Source organism: Callithrix jacchus, chromosome Y (genome assembly GCF_049354715.1).
Source record: "Callithrix jacchus isolate 240 chromosome Y, calJac240_pri, whole genome shotgun sequence".
NCBI classification, from domain to species: Eukaryota; Metazoa; Chordata; class Mammalia; order Primates; family Cebidae; genus Callithrix; species Callithrix jacchus.
This window is the reverse complement of record NC_133525.1, coordinates 5141793-5158215: the sequence shown is the minus strand read 5'-3', so window position 1 is coordinate 5158215 and position 16423 is coordinate 5141793. Positions and strand designations below refer to the sequence as shown.

The window sequence follows — 16423 nt, the reverse complement described above, 5'->3', positions numbered from 1 at the left end:
AATTCAGAAGGAAACAGGCACTTTTCTTTCGCTTCTGTCGTCACCTTTATGGAAATTCCAGGGTCCACGTGGAGGGTGTGTAGGTTTGTTCCATAGGTAAACATGTACCATGCTTCTCTAGGTGATCAACCCATCACCTAGATAGGAAGCTCACCATCCATCACCTCTTCTTCCGACCCTCTCCCTCGCCGACCATCACCCCCAACTCCTGTGTCCATGCAGTCTCATCATTCAGCTTCCACTTATGAGAGAATATGCCGGCTGAGCGTGATGGCTCACCCTGTCATCGCAGCACTTTGGGAGACCGAGGTGGGTGGATTGCCTGAGCTCAGGAGTTCGAGACCACCCTGGACAACACAGTGAAACCCCTCTCTACTAAAATACAAAAAAAGTACCTGGGCGTGGTGGCAGGTGCCTGTAGTCCCAGCTACTTGAGAGGCTGAGGCAGAACAATTGCAAGAACCCAGGCGGTGGAGGTTGCAGTGAGCCGAGATTGCGCCACTGCACTGCAGCCTGGGTGTCAGAGCGAGACCCCATTTCAAAAAAAAAGATAAACTAAAAATACAAAAAATTAGCTGGGCATGGTGGCACATGCCTTTAATCCCAGCTACTCAGGAGGCTGAGGCAGGAGAATTGCCTGAACGCAGGAGGCGGAGGTTGCGATGAGCCGAGATCGCGCCATTGCACTCCAGCCTGGGTAACAAGAGCGAAACTCCATCAAACAAAGAAAAGAAAAGAAAAGAAAAAAGAACATGCCATGTTTGGTTTTCTGTTCCCACGTTGGTTTGCTGAGGATAACGGCTTCCACCTCTATCCACGTCCCTGCAAAGGACATACTGTTGTTCCTTTTCCTGGCTGCATTGTATTCCATGGTGTGTACGTACCACAGGTTCTTTATGCAGTCTAGCACTGATGGACATTTGGGTGGATTCTCTGCCTTTGCTGTTGTGAACTGTGTCACTGTCCTTGCAGCCTGCTACATATCCAGCAGCTGTTCACACAGGAGTAGCTGGCATAGGGTTTCCAGTCACGGTGGGTGCACCTGAGTTCCAGTTGCATCTGGAAGTGAACAGAAAAAGAACTTGTTTCTTGACGTCAGGGGCAGAGGGACTGGTCATCTATGAGTCTGTGATGAACACATGATGAAAAGATGATGAGGGGCTGGCCGAGGTGGCTCACACCTGTCATCCGAGCACTTTCGGAGGCCAAGGTGCGCGGATCACCAGAGGGCAGGAGTTCGAGACCAGCCTGGCCAACATGAATAAACCCCATTTCTGCTAAAAATACAAAAATCAGCCAGGCGTAGTGGTGGGGGCCTGTAGTCCCAGCTACTTGGGAGGCTGAGGCAGGAGAATCGCTTGAACTGGAGGCGGCGGTTGCAGTGAGCTGAGATCGCACCATTGCACTCTAGCCTGGGTGACAGAGCAAACCTCCATCTCAAAAAAAAAAAACGGGAAAAGACGTAAAGGATGGGAGAAAGGAGGGTGAGGGAGACAGTCCAGGTGATTGAGAGCCATTACATCTGTTTGCAATTAGACTTTGGGGGTGGTCTGGGGAGGGCTGGGATGGATTTTTAGTACAACAGAGCAGTCATGAAGACCAAGTCACGGAGGGAGTGCACATGGCCCATCCATCCTCTGACGGAGCTCCGCCTCACCAGTGCTGTGTGTTTTTGTGTGCGTGTGCGTGTGTGTGTGTGTGTGCATTCATGCCTTGGCTTGTGTGTATGTGTGTGTGTGTTCATCAGGGTGTTAGGGTCCTCATAAAAAGTTAATTAGAGTCGTAACCCCCGAGTAAGCAGTAAGTTCACTGCAGTTGATCAAGGTACGTAAAGGTCACTGGGGCGGACCCTGCTTGCACATGACTAGTGCCCTTGAAGAAGGGGTTATTGGCCAAGTGCAGTGGCTCATGTCTTTAATTCCAGCACTTTGGAAGGCTCCTGTGGTTTGGCTCTGTGTCCCCACCCAAATCTCAGCTGAAATTCAGCTCCACATGTCCAGAGGTGGAGGTTGTGAGGAGCTGAGATTGTGCCACTATACTCCAGCCTGAGCCACAGAGACGGAGTCTCAAAAAAAAAAAAATTAATTAAAAAAGTTTAGTAAAAATACCAGTAGGACACACCAGTCTGGCATTAAATAACCAACGATTGCCTCTTAAAAGTTACACGTCTGTTAATTGTCAGTCGTTACTGCGTTACACAGAACTCTCTTGTCAAATTAATATGAAATATCTTGTTTGTTTATGCAGATTTAAAGATGTGTTTGGAAAGCTGTGTTGACGAGAAAATGGTTAATTATAAAAGGATAGTAATTTATGTCCACTTAGATTTAGAAAATACACAAAGCCACGGAGAAGGACATTAAAATTCTTCTTCTGTCTTCTCTCTGCAAAAGTTTCTGCCATCATCTTAAAATATTGCTCCTTTCTCTGGGATTCCAATTATGTATGAGATGAGATTATTTGATACTGTTCACAACTCCTGGAAGCTCTGTTTTTATGGTTTCACTCTTCTTTTATTTATTTATTTTGAGACAGGGTCTTCTGTTCCCCAGGCTTGAGTGCAGTGGTACAATCATAACTACTGCAGCCTTGAACTCCTGGGATCAAGTGATCCTCCCACCTTTGCCTCCTGAGTAGTGGCAGATTCAGTGTCTGCTGGGGACCTGCTTCCTGGTTGGTTGATGGAGGCTTCTTGCTGTGTCTTCTCATGGTGGAAGGGGTGAGGGAGCTCTCTTGGGTCCCGTTCATAACGGCACTAATTCCCAGCTAGATGCTCCATCCTCCTGACCTCATCACCTCCCAAAGCCCCACCTCCCAACACCATCACCTTGGGTTTAAAAAATATAATTTTATATATTTTATAAAATTTTATAATTTGATGTATTTGTAATATATAATGCATATAATTTTATATATTTTATAAAAGTTTATTAAATATATACATGTATTATGTAAATGTAACATAATTATAATATATACATGTATTATATATTATAATTGTATATACATATATAATATATAACTATTCTATATTAAATATTCATATATTAAAAGTTTATGAAATATATTTTAAATTTATAGAATTCAAAATTTATAAATCATATGAAATTTATATATTTCAATTATATATTTTAAATTATATAATATATAAAATTTTCAATATATATTTTTATATTTGATACATATATAAATTTATATAATTTAAAATTATATAAGTATATAAATATATACATTTACATAATTTAAAATGTATAAAATATATTTTAAATTTATATATTTTATAAAATATATAATGTATAAAACTTTATATATATATATAAAAGAAATATGTATTTTTTTTTTGCTTAGAGTGCTGTGCACAGATTTTCTGGGTAACATGTATGCTGTGAAATGAGGATGTTTCGGAACCTGTGTTCTGGATCATCATGTGTTAACTGTAAAGTTTACCTCCTTGCCTTGCTTTGAGATGACAGATGAGGACTAACCACGTGCTCAAGAACACAAGGTCAGGTGTTCGAGACCAGCCTGGCCAACATGGCGAAACCCTGTTTCTACTAAAATTACAAAAAAAAAATTAGCTGGGCTTGGTGGCAGGCACCTGTAATCCCAGCTACTCAGAAGGCTGAGGCAGGAGAATTGCTTCACCCCAGGAGGTAGAGGTTGCAGTGAGCCGAGATCGTGCCACTGCACTCCAGCCTGGGTGGCAAGAGCGAGACTCCATCTCAAAAAAACCCAAAGAAAGAAAAAACCAAAACAGATCAAGCTGTTGCCTACTTTTTCTGCCTTTTGTTTCTGACACTCAGAGTTGTGACATGTTTCATCCATGTAAAGATGAAAGCATGCAGTTGTCCTCATGTTACACAGACGGCCTTTGCTGATGCATACAACACATCCCAAACATGTTCCCCCACCTTTTAACGAGGGACAAATGGAGGCTGAGTGGGTGAGGGGTGAAAGCATCGTTTTAATCACGAACCGAGGGAAGTGAGTGTCATGGTTGCCACATTGTGGGACCCCCTCTGCCCTCCTATCTCTTGGATAACAGAGTCCTCAAGGTCTTGTATCTGTACAAAGAAGGTTGAGTTTAATCTAATGTTTCTGCCTGCAGTGGAAAGATTTGTAGAAACCTTAGCAGTCATAAATACATCAGAACAGAACAGCCTTTTTATTAATGTAGAACATCTTCCCAGGAAGTAAATTCAGGGGAAGGCAGCAGTTCCTTCTAGCAGAATCAATTCCAAGTGTGTCTGAGTGCCATGGATATTCCGAAGGACCGTGGCTTTGTGGTTCTATGTAGATTCGTGCAGTCTGAGCCTTGCGTGTGCTTTTTCTTATGGACTGGAAACCAGCGACATGAAAGGCATGATTGGGGTGGGAGACTCGTCAAGGTCTCTGGGGAGGCGTCTCTGTTCCAGCATCATCCTTTGCCATCTTCTTTGTGGGTTATGTCTTAATTTCATTAGCAAGCGTGGTGTGCTCATGGGCGTCATCTCAGCAAACACCAACGATACCTCTGCTTATTGGAAACATTTTATAGCAAGTGGATCAACTCAGGTCTCTGGCTAGGAGATGAAAATATTCACATGACCTTCAGCCACTCTGGGCCGCCCCATGATACCTCACGGCATGGAGGTAGGAAAGATTTTTCCTCCATGCCCCTACTGAGGCTGGTACAATGAGTCATCTTGGGTTCACACTGGCAGTCTACCTTGCATCTTGAGGGCAGATCCCTAGAAGTGATTTTGCTAGGTCAAAGGATGCATACATGTGTCACTGTGACAGATATTAGTCAACGTACTGCCGTAGGGATTTTGCCATTTTGCCTTCCCACTCAGTCTTCACAGACTTATTAGAGAAACTTGATGTCAATGCTTTGGAATTTTTCTCAATCTGATAAGAGATAATGCTTCATACCATTTGACCCAGCAATTCCATGACTGGGTGTATACACAAAGGATTATAAACCATTTTACTATAAAGATACATGCACACGTATGTTTATTGCAGCACTATTTGCAGTAGCAAAGACTTGGAACCAACCCACATGCCCATCGATGATAGACTGGATAATGAAAATGTGGCACACAGGTGCCACAGAATACTATGCAGCTGTAACAAAGGATGAGTTCATGTCCTTTGTAGTGACATGGATGGAAGCCATTATTCTCAGCAAACTAACACAAGAACAGAAAACCAAACACCACATGTTCTCACTCATACGTGGCAGATCAACAATGAGAACACATGGACACAGGGAGGGGAACATCACACACTGGGGCCTGTTGGGGGGTGGGGGCGCTAGTGGAGGGATAGCGGGGTATGGGGATTGGGAAGGGAGAGCATTAAGAGAAGTACCTAATGTAGATGACGGGTTGATGGGTGCAGCAAACCACCATGGCACGTGTATACCTGTGTAACACATCTGCACATTCTGCACATGCATCTCACAAAAGTATTTCAGTGCAGTCTGAATGAGCATGTCTCTTATTAGATATAAAGGAGAACATGTGTGTTGAGGGCCATTTGAGTCTGTTCTGCATATAAACTGATGTTTTTACCCTTTTCTCTGGAGCATATTTGGGGTTTGTCTGGAGTTGAACTTTTTAGTTATCTGAAAACTAGGTGTTAGTATTTCTGACAGAAGTTGCAGATTCTCTCCCAGCTCATTATTTGTTTTACTCTGCTTATGGAGATTTGTTTTGTTTTTTACCATGTGATTTTTTTTTTAGTGTCTTGTTCTGTCACTCAGGCTGGAGGGCAGTGGCATGATCTTGGCTCACTGCAGCCCACATTCCTTGGGCTCAGGTGGTCCTCCCATCTCAGCCACCCAACTTGCCGGGACTGCAGGCACACAGCTCCACGCCTGGTGAATTCTTAAATTTGTTTCTGTAGACATGAGGTCTGCCTGAGTTTCCCAGGCTGGTCTTGAGCTTCTGGCTTCAAGTGATCCTGCACATCAACCTCCCAAAGTGCTGGGATTACAGGTATGAGCCACTGCCCCGGCCTGTTGTTGTTATCATGTGATTTTAAAATGGTGAAATTGATTGAACCATCGTTCTGAATTTGGCTCTGGAAGCTTTTCCTTCCGTGGAGGTGAAGGTGTTCATGCTTTCTTGTACTGTTCTCATGGTTTAATGTTGTTCTTGCTTGGAGTTCATTCTGAAGCATGCTGTCATGTCTGGATCTAGTTTTATCTCCAGGTTGCCCGGCACCACTTATTAAAAAGCCCATCTTGGCTGGGCGTGGTGGCTCACGCCTGTAATCCAACCACTTTGGAGGCCAAGGCGGGTGGATCACCTGAGCTCAGGAGTTCAAGACCAGCCTGACCAACATGGTGAAACTCCATCTTAAAAAAAGAAGCCCATCTTTGCCGTTTTTGTCATATACTAAATTTCCACATGCAGTTAACCTATTTTAGGAAATTCTGCCCTCTCCCTTGCTCTGTTAACGCCTTCAGCCCCTCCCATCTAATTACAGAGGCTTTTGCACATATTTTAAGGGCTGGTGTGTTCTCTGTCTTTGTAAGTATCAGGATTTTCCTCTTTGCCACCCCATTTGCAAGTCCTTTCTTTACAGGATTTTTAGAATCGATTCGTCCAGTTTGCATAAAAGAAATTCTGTGAGCCATTTTGATTGGATCATATGGAATTCGCCATCGACTTGGGTGATTCAGAGACTTTGAGGGTTGTTACCAGTTTAGATCTTTTTATCACCCCTCTAACTCATATTTTAGGTTTGGGGGTAGAGATGCAGGTTTGTGCCCTGGGTACATTGCATGACGCTGAGGTATGCAGTGCGAAGGATCCCGTCACCCAGGTAGTGAGCATACCGCCTGATAGTTTTCCAACCCTCGCTCCATCCCATCCTCACCCACGGTGTTTCTCAGGGTATGTGGTTCCCCTCTTTATGTCCATGTGTATTTGATGTTTGGCTCCCAGTAATAAGTGAGAACATGTAGCATTTAGTTTCCTGGTTCTGTGTTCATTCCTGTAGGATAATGGTCTCCACGTGCATCTTTGTGGCTGCAAAGCACATGATTCCTTCCCTTAGTGGCTGGGTAGTATTCCATGGTATAGAAGTACCACATTTTCCTCTATCATTTGACCCAGCAATGCCATTACTGGGTATATTCCCAAAGGAAATAAGTCATTCTACCAAAAAGACACACGCACTGTCTGTTTATCGCAGCACGATTCAGAATACCAAAGACATTGAGTCAAACCAGGCGTCTCTCAACTCTGGATTAGACAAAGTTTGGGTCTTTTGTTTTTGTTTTGAGACAGTCTTGCTCTGTCACCCAGGCGGGAATGCGGTGGCGTTATCACAGCTCCCTGCAGCCTCAACCTCCCAGGCTCACATGATCCTCTGAACTTAGCCTCCCGGGTAGCTGGGATGACAGCCATGTGCCCCCATGCCTGGCTCAGTTTTTTGTATGTTATTTTGTTTTGTAGAAATAAGGGCTTCACCATTTGGCCCATACTGGTCTTGAACTCCTGGGCTCAAGTGGTGTGCCTGCCTTGGGTTTCCAAAGTGCTGGGATTACAGGCATGAGCCACTGTGCCTGACCAGTTTGGGTCTTTTGAGAAACACACAGGAATAAGGAAGGGGACGTGCCAGAGATATACTAGGGAGACTGTGTGTGAAGGGTCTACGAGACAGGCAGAAGATGGTGGGGAAGGCTTTTGGGTTACAGTGTCTGCTCCTCACACCTGTGAAAAAAGAGGGCGAGGAATGGTAGAAAGAATGCCCCACCTGCTCTCTGATCATGCTGAGTCATGACTGGAAAGTCCCAAGGAAGCGCATTCTTGCAACACACATTGTCCCTCTGCAGAGCCACTGGGTGGGTGGCATCAGGTGCCTGTGGCAGCCTGCAGTCTCGGTTGTGTGTGTGTGTCTGCGTGCGCAGGTACATATTGCTCAGCCGCAGTGCCAGCTTCCTGGCCAATTAAAAAAAAAAAAAACACTGAACTCTTGTAGCTGGACTTAGAGATGCAGCAAGGATCCATGCTGCTTTCCATGATGCTTTATTTATTTATTTATTTATTTATTTATTTAGAGATGGAGTTTTGCTCTTGTTGCCCAGGCTAGAGTGCAGTGGCACAATCTTGGCTCACAGCAGCCTCAGTCTCCCGGGATCAAGCGATTCTCCTGCCTCTGCCTCCCAAGTAGCAGGGATTACAGGTGCCCACCACCACACCTGGCTAATTTTTGTATTTTTAGTAGAGATGTGGTTTCTTCGTGTTGGTCGGGCTGGTGAACTCCTGACCTCACATGATCCACCTGCCTCGGCCTCCCAAAGCGCTGGGATGACAGGCATGAGCCACCGTGTCCGGTGGCTGTTTTGTTTGTATGTTTCTTTGAGCTGGAGTCTCACTACATTGCCCAGGCTGCAGTGCCGTGGTACAATCACAGCTCACTGTGTTTTCAGACCCCACGGGCACCTCCAGGGCACCACCGTGGTGCCATGACATTCTCACCAAGACCAAGGGTGTCTTTCCGTTGGCTCAGCTGTACTTCTGTGTATTTATAGAGGAGCTTGTTTCCTGAAACATGTTTTGCACACTCTCTATCACAAAGTCTCATTTACTGTCGCTGCTGTTCCTCTATTACAAGGAGGCCTGTCTTCTCATGTCTTTATCTGCTGTCCGTTGATTTTGTGTTGATGGAAGCTATCGACGTTTGCCTCTGAATTCCCTGTCTGGCTCCCTTCTGGAATTCTCTTCCTGGATTTGTTTAATGCCGATTTTCTTAGGTTTTTCCTGGCATACCGTTATATCATCTGCAAACATATTTTCACTCTCCCTCCGCAGTTCTTGTACCTGCTGTGGTTATTTAACACATTGGATAGTTCTCCAATAACAAGGTAAATGGCGGCGTGCACTCCTGTAACCCCAGCTTTTTGGGAGGCCACGGCGGGAGGATCACTTGAGCCTCGGGGATTAAGACTGGCTTTGGCAACACAGCAAGACCCAATTTTTTACAAAAACAAAATAGTAAAAAATTACCCGGGTATGGTGGCTCACACCCACTTGTGACGGTGAGGAAGAGGGATCACTTGAGACCCGGAGGCGGAGTCTACCTGCAGTGAGCCGTGAGCTTTCTTTCAAAGGTGATTCATAACTGGAAGGTGTGAGATCTATAAGCTCTAGATTGTTGCCAAACACATCTGTGTATTTCGAGTGGATGGTACCGTATCCAGGAGGACCAAAGCTCCCTGAAGCAGAGAACACGTTTTGGTGGATGTAATTCATTTCCCTGTATGCTGGGCACAGAGTGTGCGTGCTGCTAGATGTATTTTATAAACCAAGAAGAGAAGGTTGGAAGGTGGACGGAAGGAGGAAGAAAGGAAGGAAAGAAGGAGGGAAGAAAGGAAAGAGGAGAGGAAAGGGGAAGAAGGAAGGAAAGAGTGAGAAATGAAGGAGAAAGTGAGCGAAGTAAAGAGGAAGGAAAGGAAGGAAAGAGGGAAAGAAGGAAGGAGTGAAATAAAGAGGAAAGGCGGGGAAGAGGGAGGGAAGGAAGGGAAGAAGGAAGGGAAACTAGAAAGAGGGAAGGAAGGGCTGAAGGAAGACAGGAAAAATGGAAGGAGGAAGGAAGAAGGAAACAAGGAAAGAGAGAAGGAAGGGAGAACAAATGGAAGGAAGAAAAACATACAAATCCCCCTGAAAATGTGGCTCACTTAAGCAGAGATTCAAGTGAGATCTGCCTACACCTGTGATAGCAGCTAGGAAGCAACCTGTAGGAAGCATGTCTGACTTTCTGTACTCTGGTGCTTGACTTCCAGGCCTTGTCAACCTTAAGGAGACTGCCCCTCCCGTAGCTAGCGGACCCCGCAACCCGCTTCTGAGCCTGTCTTTCATGTGCAAACCCACCAATCCAGAACCCACACTGCAACTGTGTTCTTTACTGGGGTTGCGGCGTGCTCCACCTGACTTTCCACGTGCCCTCCTCATCAGCGACTTCTCCACAGCAGTGTCCTCCTCTGTTGGGTCCGCCAACCGTAAATCACAGGGAAGTCTACAGTTTAAAACACAGATGAGCAGACGTGTCCTGCTCAGTGCTGCCCGGAGAGCAGAGGATTAGCGTATCCATCCCACCCACCTTTCTGAAGCTGACATTCACCGCATATTGCAGCACCTGCCAGGCACTCCCAGGGATTGACAAGTACTTTAGGAGGTGTTTTTTTGTTTTTTTTTTTTCACTTTCATTACTTGGGACTAATCCACCTTAATACATTTAGGCATCCCCGGCCTGTGGGAATTCAAGGGGAACAGGAACAGAAATAACCAAACTATGACTCCCTTTGGCACCGTGGATCTCTTGAGGCTGAATTCTTACAAATACGTGCTTTGCTTTTAAATCTCACTCAGACCATTTTTTCTTCTTCTTTTTCAGTGTTTGCTCCACAACCCGACCGTGTCACTATAGTGACGGGTGGGACATGTGGCATCGGGTACTCCACAGCGAAGCATCTGGCGAGACTGGGCATGCATGTGATCATAGGTGAGGACTTCTCCAGTGAATCGTGGCTTTCTTGTTTGTTTGCTTGTTTTCTGAGACAGGGTCTTGCTCTGTCCCCGAGGCTGGCCTGCCACCTCCGCCTCCTGGGTTCAAGCAATTCTCCCACTGCAGCCTCTTGAGTAGCTGGGTTTACAGACATGCACCACCCCGCCCGGCTAATTGTTGTATTTTTTATAGAGATGTTGTTTCAGTATGCTGGCCAGGCTGGTCTTGAACTCCTGACCTAGTGATCTGCCTGCCTCGGCCTCCCAAAGTGCTGGGATGACAGGTGTGGGCCACCACCCCTGGCAGAGTTAGCTGTGCTGTATACCTCATTTAGAGGTGTATGCAAACGTTGATTTACATATAACAATTGAGATCCAGGAAGCTCATCAGGGTGATACTTAAAACCTGGAAAACACAGGAAGGTGTAGGACCCTCTTGGGAATAGATGCATGCTCTGCTTCTACATTGCTGCTGTGTTGTTTTCACATGATTTACTGGGAAAAAAATAACGACATATCTTCATCAGTTTCCTGGGGGGGCTCCAACGAAGCATCTCAAGGAGACTGGAGGTTGTTTAAAAAGCCAGAATTTATTTTTCACGATTCTGGAGGTTGAATTCACAGTGTGGGCAGGGTTGTCTCCTCCTGAGGCCTCACTCCTGGGCGTGGAGGCGCCGTCTTCTCCCCGCGTCCTCCCGGGGCTGTCCCTCTGTGCGTGTCTGTGTCCTCATATGCCCTTCTCATAAGGGCCCCAGTTCTATTAGACAGGGCCCAGCGAGTGACCTCATTTCACCCTGGTCACTGCTTCACAAACCCTGTTTCCAAACACAGTCACATTCTGAGGTCCTGGGGTTAAGGACTTCCATTAGAGAATGTTGTTCAAATACAAGCTCGTGACAGAATCTGAACAATTTGTGGCCTTCGTGCTTTCTCTGCACCCGTGCCCTGTAGCTACTCAACGTTTGATTTCTGCTCTCCTTTCTGAACATCTCTCTAAAAGCTCTTCGTGATCTCTGACTCCTCGTTAAGTGTGACCTCTTGAGGTCTTCCTTCAATGGGGAAAATGAGGACAGTTCAGATTTCGCATTCCGCGATGCTCAACGTTCCCGGTCAATTGTGTAGCTGGGGAAGTTTAAACCGGCCAGCTTTAAAGCAGCAGTGGCAGGAAACAGACCTCTCCAACACTAAGCTGAGGAAGGAAGTGGCTTTTTATTCTGCTGGGAGCTGCGGGAGGGCTAAGCCTCATTCACCGTGCTTCCTGAGAAGGAGCTTGTTTCCCCGTTTATAGGCTTACAATGCTGAAGGGGAGACTGAGGCAAAACTATGTCATTGTCCATTGGCTGGACGTCAGACCTCACAATCTTTTGGCTTCATTGACTTGCTAGTTTATACACAGCATGACGGGGAACAGGCAGGGGAGGGGCTTACACAGATAACACAAAGGCAGTAAATTATTAGCTGGCAGAGCCGTTTCCAGGAGCAGGTGTGGGTCGTGCAGACGTGGAGGACGTGACCCAGCGCAGGGCTCTGGCTGGTAGGAACTCTTCCAAAGCTTATAGATAGCAGCAATGCTGAGAACGGAAAACCCAGTCGTCTTCCCAGTCCTTGGGCCTCTGTGTGGCCTGGTCAATGTCGTCATCAGCAAGTCCCCTGACCACGGGTTCAAGCTCTTTGGTATTTTATTTCTTTTTCACCCTCCTTCCCATCCGGAGTGGAGGGGAGGGAGGAGATGGAGACCAGGAAGCTGGAGGATGCAAGGGGGTCTCCCCCTAAAAGATGTGTGGAGGTGACCTTCGAAGCATAAAAGCTTTAATGTGTCTTATGCCCACTCTCGACACCATCTGCATTTCATTGATTGATTGATTGATTCATTGACTGATTGATTGATTCATTCATTCACTTCAGACAGGATCCTGCTTCGTCAGCCCAGACTGCAGGGCAGTGATACAATCATAGCTCACTGCAACCTCAGACTCCTGGGCTCAAATGATCCTCCTGCCCCAGCCTCACGAGCAGCTGTTGCTACAGGCACACATCACCATGCCAAGCTCATTTTATGTATTTATTTATTTATTATTATTTCCTTGAGACAGTCTTGCTCTGTCACCCAGACTGAAGTACAGTGGTGCCATCTTGGCTTGCGGCGATCTCTCCCTCTCGGGTTCAAGCAACTCTCATGCCTCAGCCTACTGAGTAGCTGGGATTACAGGCATGCACCACCATGCCCAGCTGATTTTTGTATTTTTAGTAGAGATTGGTTTTCACCCTTTTGGCCAGGCTGGTGTCGCATTACTGACCTCAGGTGATCCACCCGCCCCAGCCTCCCAAAGTGCTGGGATTACAGGCATGAGCCACCATGCCCCGCCCCAGCTATTGAAAAAAATGATTTTGGTGGCCGGACATGGTGACTCATGCCTTTAATACTGCCACTTTGAGAAGTCCAGGCAGGTGAATCGCTTGACGTTCGGGGTTCAAGACCAGCCTGGCCAACATGGCGAAGCCCCAACTTTACTAAAAATACAAAAGTTGGCCAGGCTTGGTGGTGGGCGCCTGTAGTTCCAGCTCCTCGGGAGGCTGAGGTGGGAGCAGTCACTGAACTCTAGAGGCACAGGTTGCAGTGAGCCAAGATCACACCACTGCACTCCAGCCTGGGTGACTGAGTGAGACTCCCTCTCAAAAAAACAAACAAAAACCAAAACAAAAATTGTTTTGGAGATACAGGGTTTCACTATGTTGCCCAGGCTTGTCCTGAACTCCTGGGTTGAAGTGATCCTTCCACCTTGGCCTCCCAAAGTGCTGGGTTTACAAGTGTGAGCCACTATGCCTGGCCCCATTTGCTTTTAATGATAGCTTTTACGGGGTCTGCTTTTATAAACATCATACTGTAGGTCTGGTATTATTTATTTATTTTCGGAGACAGAGTCTTGCGGTGTCGCCCAGGCTGGAGTACAGTGCTGTGATCTCCACTCACTGCATCCTCCACCTCCCAGATTGAAGAGACTCTCCTGACTCAGCCTCCCGAGTAGCTGGGATTACAGGTGCATGCCGCCATGCATGGCTAATTTTTGTATTTTTAGTAGAGACAGCGTTTCACCATATTGTTCAGGCTGGTCTCAAACTCCTGACCTTGTTATCTGCCCACCTTGGCCTTCCAAAGTGCTTGGATTACAGGTGTGAGCCACTGCACCTGGCCAACATCTGGTTTTAGATACACAGGATCATATTCACTTAGAATTTTCCAAAAACAATGCCCACTGTTGATTAAGTCTTTCTTTCTCCCATTCCTTCTTCCCTTGCTGCAATTTATGGAAAGCTGATCATGGAGCATAAACAGTGCTTGGAACTGGACATTTCAAGACAAATTTGTCTCGGTTCTTCCTTATCTTCCTGTTCAGGACACAGCCATTTCTGGGCCTGGAGCACCTTTGCAAAAGCCAGAAAGCCTCAAGCGTAAGAGCACGAATCTGATCTGCTGACAGGTCTAAAGGAAGAGCCTTTCTGGGCCTGAGGGGGCTGGACCTGTCAATGCCTCATTGCATAGGCTGAACGTCCCCATATTATGAACGGTTCAGCTGACATTCAGACAGAAGATATGAGGAAAAAATGAGATTCCCACGTCATTGCATGCATTAAATCTATACCAGAAAACTGTGGTCTACATATGTGTTTTAATACCCGCCGTGGTTCTGAGCCTCATGTGTGTAAATACCCGCCGTGGTTCTGAGCCCCGCGTGTGTAAATACCTGCCCTGGTTCTGAGCCTCGTGTGTATAAATACCTGCCATGGTTCTGAGCCTCGTCCCTTTAAATAACTGCTGTGGTTCTGAGCCTCACGTGTGTAAATACCCTCCGTGGTTCTGAGCCTTGTGTGTGTAAATACCCACTGTGGTTCTGAGCCTCGTCCCTTTAAATAACTGCTGTGGTTCTGAGCCTCGCGTGTGTAAATACCCGCCGTGGTTCTGAGCCTCGTGTGTGTAAATACCCACTGTGGTTCTGAGCCTCGTCCCTTTAAATAACTGCTGTGGTTCTGAGCCTCGTGCGTTTAAATACCCTTCTCTCAATGCTGTCACAGGACTCGCCCCAAAAGGGAGTTTTGGGCTTGGCTCACCCTGGAACGCCGCTGACACCACATGATGCCAGCAGGTTAATGAGTGAGAGGCCAAAGGAGGAAGAATTTGCCAAGCTCTTTTCCCCTAAAGAGCTGCCCCTTTGACACACCTTACAATCTGACCTCTCTGGTCAAAGACATTTGAAAAAATGATGACAAAATAAAACCATATTGTTATCTTCAATGCATGTTCACTTTCTAAGCCATTAAAGAAACCAGGCCGAGTATGGCGGCTCAGGCCTGTCATCCCAGCACTTTGGGAGGCAGAGGTGGGTGGATTACCTGAGGTCAGGAGTTCAAGACCAGCCTGGGCAGCATAGTGAAGCCCAGTCTCTACTAAAAATTCACACACATATATGTGTGTGTGTGTGTGTGTGTGTATAAATATAAATATATATGTATTTTTAGTATATATAGGTATTTATATATATACTATATATTTTATATCGTATATATTTATTATATATATATTTATATATTTATTTATAATATATTTATATTTATATTTATATATATATTAAATATTTATTTATATATAAATATCTATATTTATTATATATAATTTTATTTAGTATATATAGGTATTTATATATATACTATATATTTTAGTATATATAAATAAGGTATTTATATATACTAAAAATACATATATATGTATATATAAAATATATACTAAAATACAGATATGTATATACTTATATTTATGTATAGAAATATGTAAATATATGTAAATATATACACACATATCAATATATACATATATAAATATATGTGTATATACATTTTATATTTTATATAGTATATATTATATGTACATACATATATATTATATATGTGATATGTATATACATCTATAATTTTATAAATATACATAATTATATATACATATATATACAGGTGTGTATGTATATGTACATAAAAGATTAGCCAAGTGTAATGGTGGGCATCTTAATCCCAGGTAGTCAGGAGGCTGTGGCAGGAGAATCACTTGAACTGGGGCAGTGGAGGCTGCAGTGAGCTGAGATCACACCATTGCACTCCACCCTGGGTGATAGAGTGAGACTCTATCCAAAAAAACAACAATAAACAACCGAATTGGTGTTCTTTCACCCCGGGTTTCCTAGTCTTTATCTGAGCTGTAACTTACCTTCTAGGCAAAACACCTGCTTGCATCCGTCTAAAGGCGTGTTCCAGAAACCGCAGCTGCAGAATGTCACGGCGCTGACGAGAGGGGAATAAGCAATTCTTAGCGTGAAGTAGGAGCCATGGCTTGTGGTCACATTCATGGCACAGTCTGCCAGTGTACACAGGGGTGTTCCCAGAGCAAAACCCCTCGAAAATGCTGTTTCCATCCTGACGTTTTAATGCACATTTTAACGCTTATGCTCTTCTTGGTTCTCATGTGCAAATTATGACAGTAGGGGCCCCGCGTCACTGTCATTATTTAAAAGTAGAATGTCAAGGGCCTTTGCACTTTTTGCCCATGCAGTCTTAAAAAATGGGGATAAGTCGTAGTTGGGAATTATTTGCTACTCTTATTTTTAGTTGTCTGGGGAACCTCCATAGTGTTTTCCATACTTGCTGTCCTAGTTGACCTTCCTACCAGTGGTGTACGAGAGCCCCGTTTTCTCTACATCCTCCCGACACTTATGATCAAGTATAAAAATCATCATTCTGTCCAAGCACTGTGGCTCACACCTGTCATCCCAGCAGTTTGGGAGGCTGAGGCGAGCAGACCACCTGAGGTCAGGAATTGGAGACCAGCCTGACCAACATAGTGAAACGCTGTCTCTACTAAAAATACAAAAAGTAGC

General features: G+C 45.2%; 1 pseudogene across 1 annotated transcript in view; it reads left to right on the top strand.

The window, feature by feature from the left end:
• The window catches only part of LOC128930738 (polyprenol dehydrogenase-like), a 200792-nt pseudogene that overhangs the window by 32504 nt on the left and 151865 nt on the right, over positions 1-16423 (top strand). Inside the window, exon 3 of the transcript XR_013531948.1 lies at positions 10393-10500. The product of XR_013531948.1 is annotated as a polyprenol dehydrogenase-like (transcript). The remainder of the gene's footprint in view (positions 1-10392; positions 10501-16423) is intronic.